Source organism: Papio anubis, chromosome 4 (assembly GCF_008728515.1).
Source record: "Papio anubis isolate 15944 chromosome 4, Panubis1.0, whole genome shotgun sequence".
In the NCBI taxonomy this organism is placed as follows: Eukaryota; Metazoa; Chordata; class Mammalia; order Primates; family Cercopithecidae; genus Papio; species Papio anubis.
The window spans coordinates 165033269-165050645 of record NC_044979.1 but is presented as its reverse complement, the minus strand read 5'-3'; the positions used below and the strand labels follow the sequence as shown (position 1 = coordinate 165050645).

Here is a 17377-nt window from a genome sequence, read left to right as displayed (position 1 = left end):
GGTTAATGTCCCTTTTGGGTGATTCACACAAATTACAATTTTTTTAGTTTTATTATAGCATTTGATATTAAGATCCATCATTACTCTTAGTTAATACTTTGGACTTAAGAGACACAACCTTAGATATACCAGAGACAATCATGGTAAGAAGTGTGTAAAGAGCAAACTGTACCTCACTTGTCTGAAAAGAACCATGAAATAAAATAGAGCAAAAAGTTAGATACTCTAAACATATATTATGGAGTTATAACTAAGAATAACCTGCTTAAAATACAGATTAGATCATGTTAATATTCTAGGAAAAATCTCTGAGCTATTTCCCCATTGCTTCTTGCCAGTTGAAACATACACTCATTTATTCATCTAGTTCATAAACATTAATTGATCACCTCTTATATGCTATGCAGTGTACAGTTGCTGAGACTATAAAGACAAGACAGTTCAGGCTTATGGCTCAGCAAGGCAGACTAATGTAAACAAATTAGTGCAATACAAATTAAGAGGTGCTACACCAACGACTGTACAGCTGGAGCAAAAAAAAAAAAATAATGGCAGAGGAAACGTTCAGCTGTATTTCCAGAAATATCTATCCCAAAATAGTCAATATGTTCCAAATTTCAAAGATTTTTTTTCTAGTGCTTTGCCTAGAATGTACTTTCTCCATTTCTGCCGTCCCAAAATTTCACATATCCTTCATAGCCAAGCTTAAAGAGTTTAGGGAGTGTATCTTAACCCCCAATCAAGATTTACTATTCAATTTGTCTAAAATTCCACAATTAGAGTTTGTTTTATTATGGCATATTTATTAATGTATTTATGGTCAGTTACCTATTTCAAAAAACAAAGATTGTTGCCACATGCCATGCCCCAAAATAAATTCCAAATGCGTGACAGCAGTAAATATTTTTAAATCTGCGGAAAACAATATGAGGCAATATTCCTCTGATCTTAGAGCAGAGAATAATTCTATAGGCATTACAAGAATGAAAAAAAAAAACAGAAAAATAAAATATCAGTTAAAACTATGGTTGCATTTAACAAAAATCCAAATCAAATTAGTTTAAAAAGAGAATGTATGATATGGATATTAAGATGTGAGGACAAGAATGCGGCTGGACCCCAGAAATAACAAGGAGAGACCTGAAGCCCATTAAGAATTTTGTTTTAGATCCCTGCTCTTCTCTGCATCTCCTTCACTCTTATCACTGGATGTAGCTCCCTCTATTTCTCTAATCAATATGATGAAAGGCAGTGTGCTGACAGCTGCTCAGCTTTAAGTCTGATGGCTTGGGTACCTGAAGAGAGACAGACTCATTTACTGTTGGTCCTTGTACAAAAGTCCAGCAAGAGAAACACTAGCACATGTTGAAACACTCAGCTGTCAACATAGCATAACGAGGCCACTCTTACCTCAATCTGAACAATGGTATAGAAGCATGAGTGGGAAGAAAAAAAAAAAAAAAACAGTTTCCAAAAAGTGGTGGAGTAAATATCTTTACTATAAGAAGACAGACTGAATTACATAAAACTATAAAAGTGTCATGATCAGAAAAAGAGTTCAAATGGAGCTACAAGACATTACAAACTAGAAAAAGTATGTGCAACTATAATTGGAAGATCCTTTCTTTCCTTAATGCATAAATGCAAAAGAAGATAAATATGAACATTCAAAATGGGCAAGACAAAGACTTAGGAACTAACAAAGAAGCAATCCAACAAAATACAATAAAATCATTGTGGAAAAACGTTCAGCTTCATTAATAATCAACAAAATATGAATTTAAATAACCATAAATTGCAAAGTTTTTTTCCTAAGAAGTTGATTTCTTTTTATTTACAATACTTGGAAATTTAGAGAAATGTGCACTTTCATACACTTGTGGTAGGCATGTAAGTTGATACAATATTTCTAGAAGGCAATTAGGTGACAGGTATCAAGATCCTTAAAAATGAACCTGTTCTTCATAATACGTTACAATTTTGTATAAAAGAATTAAGGAAACAAAGAGATGTGCCAATACCATTTTATTCACAAGAATTTATTCATTGAAATGCTATTTTTATGGCAAAAAATTGGAAATGAATATAATGTTTAGCAATAGAGTTATATAAATAAACTTTTGTGTTTTTAGGTGGAATATTGTACATCACTAAAATTATATTTGAGTAAATACTAAATAACATGAAAATGTCATTAAGAAAAAGACACAAAAATACAATATTTTATATGCAATATGATTCCAGGACACATATATGTGTGTGTGTACACACACACACACACACACACATATTTATATGTGTGTATATGTACATATATACACGCACATATTTATATGTGTGTATATGTATATATACACACACCATATTTATAAATACACACAGCAAACAGGATTGGAAGAAAATACACCCAAATCATAATACCGTTAACTCTCTAGGTAGTAGAATTTTAAATTATTATTTTTCTCCTTTATTCTTTATTTTCAAAAAAGAAAAATTTCACAAGTTTTCTTTTTGCTTGCAGTATTGTACTTGAGCTACTTTATTTTTCATTAGAAAAAATTTACAAAATCTTGAAACTTTTGAAGCTTAAAAACATGTCTAAGTTTTGAGTCAATGAAAAAATATGTGTGTATTTAAAAATATCTGTAAAATAAAAATGTAAATACCCACAATAAAATGTGTGAAATAAACCAGAATTACATAGAGAAGTAAACCTACAAACCCAACGCTTTAACAAATTTTTTTAAAGGGTAAATACTTTGATAAATTTCAACAGCTAAAATGACAGAAAGTATAGATTGCATGGAAGCAGAGACCTATAAGAGTCACATTGATACTATTTTCTGCTAATCAGTCAAAAAGACAAAAAGATTCCATGGTGTCTATTGTAAGGGAAGGGGCTACTGCTTCCTTATACTAGATATTTATCTTGTTATTGCCTGAAAAATTACAGTCATGTCTATATTCTGGAAAAATGCATCCTTAGGCAATTTTGTCATGCAAACATTATAGCTTATTACACGTCTAGGCTATATGGTGTAGCCTATTGCTCCTAGGTTACAAACCTGTATGGTATGTTACTGTGCTGAATACTTTTGGCAATTGTAACGGAATGGTAAGTATTTATATATCCAAATATAGAAAAGGTACCATAAAAATATGGCATTATAATCTTACAGGATAACCTTCATATATGCAGTCTGTCATTGACCAAAATAATTGTTATATGATGTGTGACTGTAATATGAAAATGAATGTGCTTGATGTTCTACCTCATGTTTTAAGAAGTTGAGTTAAAAAAACACTGAAGTAACTATATAATACCTTAAGCATTTAATTCAAGTAGTTAGAAATATATCAAGAAATATTAAATATGAGTAAATAAGGAGAAATTCAAAACAAGAATCAAAACCAAATAAGTGAATTAAAAATCAAAATAGGAAGGCATCAATCCAAGAATGGGTTACTCTTTAAATTTTAAAGTAGATAAAACTGCTGGAAGGAAAGAAGAAAGGGAAGGAGGGTGGTTGGTGGGAGTAGGGAGAGAGGGAGGGAGGGAGAGAAAAGGAAAGAGGCAAGGAAGGAAGGAAGGAAGGAAATAACGGAGGGAGGGAGGGAAAAGCAAAAGTTGAAATAAAAAAAATGGTAGCATAACAATTTAAATTCCAATAATAATTGTTATATAATATTATTTAAATAGGTATATGAAAAATAATTAAAATAGTATCTTTTTGAAATAGATAATAGTCTAAAATAAATAATAATTAAAATAATGTCTTATTGAAATAGGTAACAGTCCAAAATAAATTCTCAAAGTCTACTCAAGAATATCAATAACTAAAGAAAAATGTTTTTCATTTGATCAAAGAACTCTTGATAGAAGCATTCAGAGCTACACAGTTATACTGATCAGTTTTTTTAAGCTGAATGGAATTTCTATACTTTTCCAGGACATAAAAATCATTAGAAAGCTATCCTTCACATTTTATTAAGCTTAGATAACCTAATGACAAAATTGACAAGGCCAATACACAAAATAAGAAAGCTTATATCAAATCTAATTTATTAATAAATGCAAAACGCTACATAAAGTATCAACAAATCACTTTCAGCAGCATATTGAAAGAAAAACTCTTACTGATCAAATACAGCTTATCCCAGAATTGCCAGGATGAGTTAATGTAAAGAATTGTATTCATATGAAATAACTCATTAGAAGGGCAAATTGAACTCTGAAAAATATTTAATAAAATTCAGTGCATATTGAGACATGAGTATAAATAATATTTATTTTAATTTGCATTTATTATATTATATTAAATTAATAATATAGCATTTATTTCAATCTGCCTTCCAAACCATAAGTAATGGCATTTATATTTAAATTAGGAACAAAATAAGATGACCCATTGTCATTTTCTTACTCTGAAAGTTCTAACCAATGCAATAAACAAAACAGAAGTAATGAATATTTGAAGAGTACTACATTATGAGAGAACTCAAAATAATAAAGAGGAAATTAAAGTATTTCATAATGTGAGAAGGTGAGCCAATGTAAATACACACACACATAAAATTAATAACAAAAAATACGTATTATAAAAGATCAAACTCAATTGTGAAAAAAAACCTGCAAAATACCTAGGAAAAAATATTGTATGATTTTGTTTTTGAAAACTATAAAATAAAACTGATCATATAAATATCCTGATGTAAATATAAATGTGCCCATGTTCTTAGATACAAAGATGGAATTTAAAACAATGTTTTCCCCAAATATTTATAAGTTTAATGATATTCTCAACAAAATTCCAGTGAATAAGCAAATCTTTTCAAGATTATCTGAGGTCAGGAATTCGAGACCAGCCTGACCAATATGGTGAAACCCCATCTCTACTAAAAATACAAAAATTAGCCGGGCATGGTGGCGGGCACCTGTAATCCCAGCTACTTGGGACTCTGAGGCAGGAGAATTGCTTGAGCCTGGGAGGTGGAGGTTGCAGTGAGCCAAGATCGCACCACTGCACTCCAGCCTGGGTGACAGAGCGAGACTCTGTCACAAAAAAAAAAAAAAAAAAAAAAAAAGAAGAGTAAATGGATCCTATAGAAAGGGTCATTTACCCAGCAAGTTTTAGAACCAGTATTAGCACAGTGTGATGCTACTATACAGATGGATGGAACAGAAGAGTCCAGAAATTAAATTATATGATAATTATTATGTCACAAAGGTGGTATAACAGATCAGTAGGAAATTATAGACATATATGTGTGTAGGTGTATGTATATATGTAAAATTATAAACAGCATGTGGTATACAATTATATATTGCATATATAATTATACTAGCCTTTCTTCTAATACCACACATCAAGATATTTCAAATGGATTAAATGAGCTAAATTATGAAAACACAAAAATCTTATTAAAAACCCTAATATCAATTATATTTATCAATTATGTGGGCTGAGGAGAAATTTTGAATTCCGACAGTCCCACATAGGCTAGATTGTGTTACTGTAAAAAATGATTCTTCCAAAAAAAACAAAAAACAAAAAACAACCAAAAAAAATGAGGTTTAAAATAGAGGCTTACAAGATGGATTCTTGTTGAAATGACTGTAGTGAGTCTGTTGCAGGCTCTGCTCCAACGAACGTCCCAGGCTGAAAGAGCAGTCACTGGGCAGAGGGAAACAGAAGAGAGGTCTGGGAATTCTCTCACTAGTAGTGAAGTTCTCTGGCCAGGAAGTGACATCAGAGCCTTCTGCTCACAAGTCATGGGACACAGCTAGTCACACAGCCCCAACCAACCCCACGTCAGGTACAATCCACGCATGTATTCAGAAGGGAAAGAACCAGAAATAGTAATAACTACTATGAATGTTTCGTGTTTCAGGAAAAAATTAATATATTTGTAATTATAAATGTAAACATTTCTCTGCCCAAAAACCTAATCAACATTAAGCACTAAATAATAAACTGAGAAAACATGTGCAATAAAAAATAGTGACCATTTTATATCATTATGAGTAAGAAAGTAACATATCAATAACAAAAACAATGATATCTCAGGATATAAAAAAGGCAAAAGACAGGAGGAACAAGTGATTTAAAATTACAGATGTATAAATAGGTAGCAAATAAATTTTAAAATTAAACTACTCAGTAATCAAAGGGATGCAAATTGAAGCAATAATAAATATTTTCTATAATACATTGACCTAAAATCATACAGATTCTGAGGGAGGTTGCAATTCAGTTGGGCATTTCCACATGGTGGATGCATGCACATATAAATTTGTTCAGCCTTCACTTCTGCAGGTCCATGTAGCATTATATAATAAAAGCCTAAACTGTTTATACCTTATGTTTCATAATTACAAGGCATTTTACTTTCTCCAAAAACACCAAAAATGCTTAATGTCAATCATAATAGAATGTATAATAGTGAAGAACTGACAACAACTTACCCAAAAAAGTGGGGTGGATTAAGAAAACTGTGAATATCCAGACAATGAAATACTAAGCAGCCATTAAAAAGGTGGATTATGTTCAGGAAAAGATACCTATGTGAAAATGACAGGAGAAAATGGATAGAGTCAGGCCAGGCACGGTGGTTTATGCCTGTAATCCCAGCACTTTCGGAGGCCAACGCAGGTGGATCACTTGAGGTCAGGAGTTCGAGACCAGCCTGGCCAACATGATGAAACCCTGTCTCTACTAAAAATACAAAAATTAGCTGGGTGTGGTGGCACATGCCTGTAGGCCCAGCTACTCAGGAGGCTGAGGCAGGAGAATCGCTTGAACCCAAGGGGCAGAGGTTGCAGTGAGCGGAGATAGTGCCATTGCACTCCAGCCTTTGCAACATGAGTGAAACACTGTCTAAAAAAACAAAAAAGAAAGAAAGAAAATCGGATAGAGTCATCTTAACTATTTCAGAGAAAATTCAGGTATGTGTAGGAAAAGAATAGAAGGAAATTCACCAAACTGTTGTGTTAATAGTGATTATTTCACAGTGTTATGGTTGCATCTTGTTTTTTTCCCTTTCTTTCAATGTATTACCCAATATATAATTGTATGTGTGCTTTTAAAATAAAATTATTTAGAATAAAAAATGTCTCCACACACATCAGATACACCAGAAAGTAAAATGCCTTGAATAGGCTGGGCGCGGTGGCTCACGCCTGTAATTCCAGCACTTTGGGAGGCCAAGGCAGGCGGATCACGAGGTCAGGAGATCGAGACCATCCTGGCTAACACAGTGAAACCCCGTTTCTACTAAAAATACAAAAAATTAGCTGAGCATGGCGGCGGCTGCCTGTAGTCCCAGCTACTTGGGAGGCTGAGGCAAGAGAATGGCATGAACCAGGGAAGTGGAGCTTGCAGTGAGCGGAGATCGCGCCACTGCACTCCAGCCTGGGCGACAGAGGGAGACTCCCTCTCAAAAAAAAAAAAAAAAAAAAAAAAAAAAAAAAAAAAAGCCTTGAATATCCATTGTGGGAGTTCACAGAGTGCAGCAGATTTAAAAATATATGTATTGAGCAGTCAAGTGGACTTTCAGATGCTACTACTTTAAAAATAAATGGTGTGTATTTCCAAAAGGTCTTATTTGCAGCATTCTGAACACAGATCCCTCTGTGATATGACGTTTAACTGCCCTTTATTTTCGGTCAACTTGAAGCTTTCTTGGATATCTGTGTTAGTCCAGCTTATCTCTCTTCATCTGGGACCTAACTACTTCACAAAGAAATTTTCTCTGAGAAATAACTTTCATCGAACTCATTCATTATTCATGTCAATGCAAACTCTCAGTTCATTTTAAAGTGTTGGATCTTAGAATGAAACTGAGAGCAATCTAGGAAGGTATTAGTAACAGAAGTACTTTCTGGATTCTGGGGTAACTTACGGACAATAATAAATACAGAGTTTCAGTCAGACACTTTGAAGGAAAAGTGTCATAGTAAATATGTAAATGCTACATCTAAGATTCTGTAACCTTTTTAGATGTTCTACAACACTGTTGTTGCCTAACGTATCATTTTGCATACTTTTTTAAAATCAGTAAATGAATAATGTCATTAAAAGGATTTTTTTTAAATTTTCAAATACTGAAACAGTTAGAAATAATACAGAGATGTTTTAAAAACCAACTGGAAAATATTAAGAAAGAAAAAGAAGAGTCCAGGCACAGTGGCTCATGCCTGTAAACCCAGCACTTTGGGGGACCGAGGAGGACAGATCACCTGAGGTCAGGAGTTCGAGACCAGTCTGGCCCACATGGCAAAACCCCATCTCCACTAAAAATACAAAAATACAAAAAAATACAAAAACTAGCTGGGTGTGGTGGCACACGCCTGTAGTACCAGCTACTCAGGAGGCTGAGGCAGGAGAATCGCTTGAACCCGGGAGCCAGAGGTTGCAGTGAGCCAAGACCGTATCACTGCAATGCAGCCTGGGTGACAAAGCAAGACTTTGTCACAAAAAAAAAGAGAGAGAAAAGAATATAACAAATGCATTTTAAATATTTACATTAAATGTGAAGGACATGCACCTTACCTGCAACCTATCTGTGAGATATGACTGATTAAAAAAAGATGCTGTTTTTTGTAGATATACAGACCATCTTAATGCTTAGGTATTTTTGTAAATGAAAAGATGACATAAGATTTGATGATGTAAATCTGGTATGAATTAGATTAAAAGTAGTGTCATAATTAAAGGTCATATTTCTGATCAAGAAACGATGTCTAACTTATCATTTCATTTTCATTAAAATGAACAAAATGAAAATATTGTTTCAAAAACAATATTTAAGACTGCAAATTATTTTAGTCAGTCCCAAAGAGAGTAGATCTATGGATCAAACTTTTCAAAATGTGTTTCTTAAGACAACAATCCCACTGTAGGTTACAGTTACAAGGAAAACTGTCCTGTCATCTAACGAATTTGGGAGATACTGAGTTAAACACTCAAACTGTTTTCTTTCCTGCAGGACTTCTGAGAGACAAATGTTATTGTATGGTGTGAATTTTTAAGAAGGATGAAATGAAGCAGTGCCTCCCAAACATATTTGACCACTAAACTCTCTTAATGTATAAGATCTCATGGGCAACATCTATGCACACACATTGGTAGATACTGCTCTGTGGGAGCTCTGAACCTCCATTTATTTTGGCTTCAAACATCAGTTCTAATCTTTAACAGCAATATGTTCTTCTCAGCAAGAAATTTCAGGTTGAGAAATAACAAATACGGAAGAAGAAAACTAGAAAATGGGGATGCAACACATAATATAGTTTCCCTGGAACCACAGGTCGTGAACTTGTTTTATTCCATTCATTTAATTAATAAGGAGATAAATAGAATCATGTGCTCTTCAGCGTGAATATGTGTCATTTAAATGAGATGTTAAAAGCTAAAACTATAACTGCTCTCAAGAGACATTAAAGGGATCAGACTTTCATAAGAATGAAAGTTTGGCATGAATTCTTTGGCAATATTCCTGGCTCTTGCCTAAAATCTGCTGTTGAACAGGAGATGAGCCATACCTCCATGATATTAAGGGGCTGGCAGCCTGATGAAAAGCAAGCTTTGAAAGTGCTTGGGGACAATGGGCCGTGATTGTTGGGAGAGAGTGAGAAATCATCACTAAAAAGGCAGTAATGGAAAAAGTCAAGCAATCTCACTACAGACCTCAATAACCACCCTCCATCTTCCCTGCCTATCTCAGAGGCCTCTGTATGGGCAGAACAAACTACTTTGTGAGGCATAGTGTGAAGGCACAAGGAGGAGAATAAGTTCAACTGAAGGACCATTTACTGGGGCCAACATACTACGACCAAATCACTGCATTTAGCTCTGAAAGAGAAGGCACATTTCGGTAGATGCCGTCCCGATCTTCGAGGAACAGGCAGAGCAGGATGTAGGCTTATTTTACACAAAAATAAATTCCTTGAAATATGTAGTAGATTTTATGCTACCAAAAGAAAGGGAGAGTTCACCTTTGGCTGGAGGAATCAGGAAAGATTCCACATAGGAGACAAAAAGTAGGCTTTTTGCTTTGCTGATAGAATAATTGACTGCTATACTTACTTTCTTTTTCTGTACTCTTCACCAGTAATGCAACATGTCCCAAAAGACTGGAAGCTCTGCTGAGGGCAGGAAGCAAGCATCTTTCATCTTTGTACTTTCCACTTCTCCTAGCATACTCTTAGACATTAATAGATGGCTAATAATGTTTTACGAGTTAAACTGAGTATTGAATAACACTGGAATAAGAGTAACTTTGGCTTTGGGTAGTTTTTATGGTGCAACTCAAATTTATTAAGGAAAATTACAAGTAGTGTTTACTAAACTGTGCATAATCCACGGCCTTTCTCTTACTAGCTGCCCTCTGAAGTACATCCATAATTCCTTGCTCCATATTTTCTAATTCTTCAAAGGCCATTCCTAGTGAATTAATGCAAATCTCTTTAAGGCATCAAAGAGTGAGCCTGGATGTGGTTATTGTCTCAAGGATGACATCAAACCCCATTCTCGTGCCTCAAAGGATACCAATACCTGAAGACACTTATAGCAGACTGGGTCAGAGCCAGTTTGCAGTTGAAGCTGTCCTTGTCCTTAACCACAACTCTGTTCTTGGCTGGGACTTTCTGAAAGGTAAAAATCCAATCTCTTCTGTCCATTCACTTTCCATCAGGTCAAGAAACACCTGCTTCCCACCCAAATCCATCCAGCATGGGATCTTTACCAAGAATGTGTTGAGCTCCAAAGATACACCAAAAATAGGAAAGCTGGGTGAGGAAGAGAGCATTTATCTAAGGGAATCCTAGAATTTAAATCTGTAGCCTTGGAATTAAAGGTGCAGTAAATATAGGCCTATAGTAAATTGCTTATGATGTAATAAACTAGAATTATGGATGTGGCAATAAAGAGAGGCAATAGAATATTGTATATTTAAGGAGCAGCTATCAGCAAAGGAATAGATCAAACTGCCATCTTGTTTTCTGTTGATAGCTTCTGGAATGGTTATTATTCCACAGGAATGCAAAACAGGAGTCAACACTACAAACGCTTTCCATGTCTTGATTGTCAGCTAATGGTTTTACTTTTCTTCCTGGATGACCTCACAGATGGTCACAACGGGCACACAGAAGTTAGTTAAGGGAGCAAGCAAGCTTTGTTAGAATACATACGGTATCTTGGCCCTATCACATTCTGAATAGGAAAAACACCATAAACAAAAAACTCAATGTGTTGTACAGTACAGCTATGTGCCATATTTGCAAAAATCATGCTAGAGAGTTAAAAATTGCTATTTGAAGAACTGAATAAAATAACATTTTACAAAGAGAAAAGAAACACAGCAATTAAAAGTGACCAATATGAAAACTTCCTAAAGACAACTGAGATACTGCATTAGTTTCCTGTGTCTATCATCACAAATTACCACCGATGGTGGCTTAAAATGACAGAAATTTATTCTCTCACAGATCCCAGAGGCCAGAAGTCTGAAATCCAGGTATTAGCAGGGTCTTATTTTCTCTGAGGGCTCTAGGAGAAATTCATTTCTTTGTTTCCTCCAGCTTCTGGTGGCTCAGTCATTCCTTGGCTTCTGGCTGCATCACTCTAGTCTCTGTTTGTTTTTCTTTGTTTTGTTTTTTGAGATGGAGTCTTGTTCTGTCGCCCAGGCTGGAGTGCAGTGGTGCGATCACGGCTCACTGCAACCTCTGCCTCTCAAATGCAAGCGATTCTCTGCCTCAGCCTCCTGAGTGGCTGGGATTACAGGTGCCCACCACCATGCCTGGCTAATTTTTGTATTTTAATAGAGATGGGGCTTTGCCCTGTTGACCAGTCTGGTCTCAAACTCCTGACCTCAAGTGACCCATCTGCCTCTTTAAATCTACACGTACTCCCGGGTGATGCCATTCAGTCTCATGGCTTTAAATGCCACCTTTATGGTGATGACTCCCAAATTTCTATGTCTAGGCCCAATCTCTCCCCCATAAGATCCAGACTGATATATCTAACTTCACAGCTGGCCTCTCCACTTGGACTTTAAAAAAATAAAAAAATAATTTAAAAAACTTTAAGTTCAGTGGTACATGCACAGTTTTGTATATAGGTAAATATGTGTCATGGGGGTTTGCTGTGCAGATAATTTCATCACCCAACTATTAAGTCTAGTACCCATTAGTTATTTTTCCTGATCCTCTCCCTCCTCCCATCCTTTGTCCTCCAATAGGCCCCAGTGTGTGTTGTTCCCCTCTATGTGTCCATGTGTTCTTATCATTTGGCTCCCACTTATATATGAGAACACGTGGTCTTTGGTTTTCTGTTCCTGCATCAGTTTGCTGAGGATGATAGCTTCACTTGGACTTCTAGTAGGCAGCACGAAAGAATCATGTCCCACGTCAAGCACCTTCTGCATCACTCTTCGTCTTGGTCAATGGCAATTTCAAGCCAAAAACCTGATGTTATCCTCGACTCCGTTCTTCTCACTTATGCTTCATCAGCAAATCCTGCTGAAGTCCTTCAGATTTTGTCGAGAACTCAACCACTTTTTGTCACATCCCAGTCCCACTAATCTGTACAAAGCTGTCATCACCTCTCATCTGGATTATTGAAATAGACTCTTACTGGAATAGCCTATTATTGCAACAGCTCCGAAGGCAGATCTCCCTGTGCTTTGTTCTTGCCCTTCTCCTCCCTTCAGTCTATTCTTAATACAGAAGCCAGCTGGATTCTCTTGAAATATGTCATATCATTTCACTCCTCTGCTCAAAGATGGCCAGTGGTTTCCCATCTCACCCAGAATAAAACCCACAGCCCTGTGGTGGCCCTTAAGGCCCTCTGTGATCTGCTCCAATCCACCCGTCACTTCTCTGAGCTCATCTTCTACCAGTCCAAGCCCAGCTCACCCAACTTCAGTCTCACTCTTCCTCAAAAATAGCATTAGGCTGCTCCCACCTTAGACATTATATTTTCCCTGGCTGCAACGCTCTTCTCCCAATATCTTTAGAGTGGTTTTCTCATTACCTTCAGGCTTTTGCTCAAAAGTTGCCCTCCTAGCAAGGAATTTCCTCGCCTCTCACTCTGACATGTCAATGCCCGTCTTCCTGTTCGTGACCAATTCCCCTTCTAAAATAAAAGCTACAAAAGTAAGATGTGTATCTCTTGCTCACTGGCACATCCCAGTGCCTCACACAGTATCTGGCTAGACATTTTACAAATAAATGAAGAAATAAATGAACAAATCATTGGATGAGTGAGTTATTCATTAGAATCATGGACATGATATACATATATATATATACACACACACATATATACATATATATACACATATATATGATATATATATCATATATATATATATATAACCATGAACTGAAGTAAAACAACAACAACTAAATATAGGTGAATTGTAATTCTATCACATTTCCAAAATGGTTATCATTGGAATATATTTACCATTACAAGGTAAGTTGAGTCCTTGAGAGGAACAAAATGGAAAACCATTATTTTCCTGTGTGGTTTTCTTTTTTTTATCATTAAATGAGATTGATTCTCTGCCACAATGAAACATTGTCTGAAATTCCTTTTGGAAAGAAGAGGGTAAATTTAATATTTTCACTCACCTCTCAGCACAGGCCTCATCTAGAGACACATGGAATCAGTAGGCAGCAGTGGAATTCCCTCCCTTTAAGGTTCTTACCCGTAATGATGGCTTCAGTTTACACCATGTTACACTGAGTTGATTCGGATATCTCCCTGTTCCATGGAAACAGTCATTGAAAAGCAGGTTAGGAAGTATCCTTGGAACCTAAAAAAAAAAAGTCAATCAGTGAGACCTAGAGCCAGGCGTGCTTTTTTTCATATTAAGATTGCTGAACTCCACCCCTTTGACATTATGATTCTCTCCATATGGTGTGGGATTAAGGGAAAGTTTGGAAGTCATTGCTGTGGGTTTACCTTGGGTGTCCTCACAAATAGCACATCATTGATCTTAGCCTTCTCTAAGTGTTACCTTTTGCCTACAATGATTGTATTGTTGAACCAGCAGTTGTGATTGAGAACAATTCTCCTGTAAGTCTAGATGGAATTATGTGGCAAACCCAAAAGCCTTTATGACAACCCTTCATTGCACCCATCATCCCCACTTAAAGACCACCAGCTGGGTATACAGGATGCTGCCAACTGTGGCTTCCATCTGTGTTTATGTAGTCACAAAACACAACTGCCTGCGTCCTCACTGCACCTCACTGGTTCAAGAGTCTACCCAAAACAGACAGAAACGCTCCTGTGTTGACGGAACTCTGCTGTCTAAACCAAGATTTCAAGTGAATTCCTCTTGGCTTATCTTAAATTACTGTGCTGTAAAGTCGGAATCTTATTAGAAGAGAATATTACTTGAATATATGTGATTTCCTTTAAAATTATTTTCAATTTCAAAGCCCTTGGAGGGGGGGGGGGAAAAAAAAAGAAGATGCTGGCCAGGCACGGTAGCTCATGCCTATAATCCCAACCACTTGGGAGGCCAAGGCAGGCAGATCACCTGAGGTCAGGAGTTCAAGACCAGCCTGACCAACATGCTGAAACCCTCTCTCTACTAAAAATACAAAAATTAGCCAGGCGTGGTGGTGCATGCCTGTAATCCCAGCTACTAGGGAGGCTGAGGCAGGAGAATTGCTTGAACCCAGGAGCCAGAGGTTGCAGTGAGCCGAGATGGCGCCATTGTACTCCAGACTGGGTGACAGTGCGAGACTCCATCTCAAAAAAAAAAAAAAAAAAAAAAAAAAAAAAAAATGCTGATAACTATACTAGTCTGTGCTAGGTTTGCTATAAAAACAAAAACAAAAAACCAACCAAGTGAAAAAGACCATAGACTTGGTGGCTTAAACAACAGACACTTAATTTCTCTCAGTTCTAGAGGCTGGAAGTCCAAGATCAAGGTGTCAGCAGGTTTGGTTTCTCCAGAGGCCTCACTCCATGGCTTGCAGGTGGCCTCCTTCTGACTCGGCTCTCACATGGCCTTTCCTCTGTGTGCACAAGTCCCTGGTATATCTCTGTGTGTCCAGATTTTCTCTTCTTATAAGGGCCAGTCAGACTGGATTAAGGCCTACCCTAGCCGCCTCATTGTAACCTAGTCACTGTTTTAAAGATACTATCTCCAAATACAGTCACATTTTGAGGAACCAGGGGTGAGGTCTGCAACATATAAATTTGAGGGAGGATGCAGTTCAGTCCATAACAGTGACTTACAAAAACAGCAAGTCGCATCTGAGTTTCAAAGCTACTCCAGAATGTAGGCACAGGCCTTATTGTCTCATACCCTTTGTTTAGTGACCGTATGTGGCACCTTGTCTCAGGTGAGGGAACATACAGTATGAAGGACAGAGCATTTTAGCATCAGCATTATTTGTACCAACATCTATCCTTCCCAGAAAAGTACGGTGGGAACAATCAGGACAAGGTCCTTATAAGTAAATCCTAAATATGAACATGTATTAATAAGAAAGCATTAATTTTTCAGAATTCTTATCTATTCTGGTGTTTACAAGCAGTATGATTTTACCCTTATCATTTTAAATGGCACAAATATTCACATAAGAAAACAGACTCATTACTCAAAAAAAAAATAGCCCAACTTCTTTCACTTTCTGACCCTTTGCTTGGACAATGGTGGGTGAGGTGGGGAAGAGGCTGGTGAGGTGGATATTAAGCATGCCCTCTGACCCTTGATCAAACTTCCTAACGATGATCAGACAGAGGATTACTGCCCAACAATTCCCAGTCTATAAAGACTGGCACGTGATCTGTACCCACTCAAACTGATCTACAACATAGAAAAGACAAAAAATAGTTTAACAAAGGACAAAACATAGTTTAACAATACTTCTCATGCTTCAGGTACACATGAGCAATGGAAGAGAACATGGATAACTCAGGCCTGCCAATTTTGAGGTTTCTCACCCTCCTGTGTTCCATCTGCCATGCTCTACTTTTCTCAAGAATTATAGCAGAATGAAAAAGCTTTTTCTTCATCCTGAGCTCTCAGAGTCCTGCTTTCTCCCTTCACCCACTGCCCTGACTTGGGAAATTTCAAAAATATAAGGGGAGGCGGCAGCTTTGCCTCTCTTCCTTGAGCCTAAGCTAGATTTTTATTTCAATTTCCTAACCCTTCCATGGTCCGCTGCATTGTTAGGAGTAGAAGTCAGCTCAGCTCAAATGAGAGAGAGGGAAAGGAAGAGGAACAGAGGGATGAACAAGGTAGGGATTTCTTGTCTCAAATCAATGGGCCTCCAAATGAATGAGGCCAGAGGTTCACAACATGAAGACCCCTAAAGCCTTCAGACGTCTCATTCACAGCTCACACTCACAATTATTAGATAAAAGAAGTAAAAAGGGAGGAAGGGAGGAAGGGAGGGAGGCAGAGAGAGAGAAAGAGAAAAAGAAAGAAAGGAAGGAAGGAAGGAAGGAAGGAAGGAAGGAAGGAAGGAAGGAAGGGAGAGAGAGAGAGAGAAAAGAGGAAGGAGAGGAAAAAGAGAAAGGTAGAGAGAGAACAAGAAGGAGAGAAGGAAAGATGGAAGGAAGAAATTATGCAAGGGCTCCAATGTGTGTGCCCCTTTATTCTTCTTATTAAAGACTCTACATCCCGTTTTGTTGTACCTGAAGCTATGGGGAGGAGAAGGAGGGAGGAAGTGGCTAATCCTTAAACAGTCTGCCCACATATGAGGTAATGGTCTGACTCCTGTTAATGCCTTTCTCCTGTTTCTGTCAGATCTCACTTTTTTGGTACTTCACCAGCTTTCTATATACCTCGTACCACAGTAGATCTCTGGCATTTATCAGCAACCCTCTCTTGGAGAAAGAGAGTGTGATGGGGTCTTAAGCTAATGACACCTGGTGAAAAAATGAAAAAAAAATTTCTCTGAAAGTGACAAAACAGTTTACCTGCACACTACCCAAGCACATAATGAAAACACTTGTAATTCCCTTAAACCCAGGTTCATTTGGCTTTATGTGACAGACAGCTATACAGCGAAAGAATAGTTTTGAGGCGAGTAGTCAGTTCACCAGTTGGTGCCCAACTCCTCTTTTTATTTCCATTATCCAGGTACAATAATATAAAAACATATTTCTAGGGAATTTTTGAGTTTTCAGGGCACTTTGATTACATTTTCTCATTTGCTTTATAGAGCAATTCTCCAAGGGAAGCAAGACAACATTATTGGCCCACATGTATGAGACAAAGAACAACAGAAGTAACTTGATGAAATGAAAACATTTACATTTTTTGGAGATTCAGATACCAGAGTCAGTCCCAGACAATACTGTGACTTTGAATAAGCAGGATATAATGCGTAATCTTCCCGTTC

General features: G+C 36.9%; 1 protein-coding gene and 1 long non-coding RNA gene across 8 annotated transcripts in view; one reads left to right on the top strand and one right to left on the bottom strand.

The window, feature by feature from the left end:
- GRIK1 (glutamate ionotropic receptor kainate type subunit 1) overlaps positions 1-17377 on the top strand; it is a 404603-nt gene that overhangs the window by 227486 nt on the left and 159740 nt on the right. The window lies entirely within an intron of this gene.
- LOC110742688 overlaps positions 13347-17377 on the bottom strand; it is a 147180-nt gene continuing 143149 nt past the window's right edge. The window contains exon 4 of the long non-coding RNA XR_002520682.2: positions 13347-13821. This is a non-coding gene — a long non-coding RNA (uncharacterized LOC110742688). The remainder of the gene's footprint in view (positions 13822-17377) is intronic.